The sequence below is a fragment of the Chrysochloris asiatica genome, unplaced genomic scaffold (genome assembly GCF_000296735.1).
Source record: "Chrysochloris asiatica unplaced genomic scaffold, ChrAsi1.0 scaffold10053, whole genome shotgun sequence".
In the NCBI taxonomy this organism is placed as follows: Eukaryota; Metazoa; Chordata; class Mammalia; order Afrosoricida; family Chrysochloridae; genus Chrysochloris; species Chrysochloris asiatica.
Genome location: NW_006418571.1, coordinates 1 through 521, shown reverse-complemented (window position 1 = coordinate 521; position 521 = coordinate 1). Strand labels below are relative to the sequence as shown.

The window sequence follows — 521 nt, the reverse complement described above, 5'->3', positions numbered from 1 at the left end:
AGTCTCTGGCTCTGAACAATTCTACATTGTTGAAAAATCTTTTGTTGTTGTTGAAACACATTAGTCATTTTTACTTCTTGTTCTCAGTTTTCTGTTTATCCATATCCCACTGCTGAAACACACTCTGAAACGGCTGAGAATATTCCTGGGTAAGTTTCTGTCTTTGTTCTTATTGTGTTTTCCAAACATTTTTAATTTTCTTATTACTGTTTTTGAGAGAAGCCTGGGTATACAATTGTAATTTCTATTTCTTTGCAAGAAGATCCTTGTTAATGTCAGCTCCAAATCTTTTCAGTGTATTCTGTACTTCACCCCTGAGATCTTGCTCCATAATTCCTGTGGATGAACTTCCCTTCCCATGCTTATCAAGTGCTGTAGTCTTTTCTTCTAGAAAATCCTGTTCGGAACCACTCAAATTCTTCTCGATATTCTCAAACTCATAGGCACGGATGGTCTGCTCCTCCATGGTTTGCTTCACAGATTTATCCGTGTGCTTTCTTCCATTAGGTGTCATCGCGGAT

General features: G+C 37.8%; 1 pseudogene; it reads right to left on the bottom strand.

Annotated features, from left to right (window-relative positions):
- Window positions 1-5: 5 nt before the first annotated feature.
- LOC102830720 lies at window positions 6-514 on the bottom strand (annotated as a pseudogene).
- Between the last annotated feature and the right edge of the window lie 7 nt (window positions 515-521).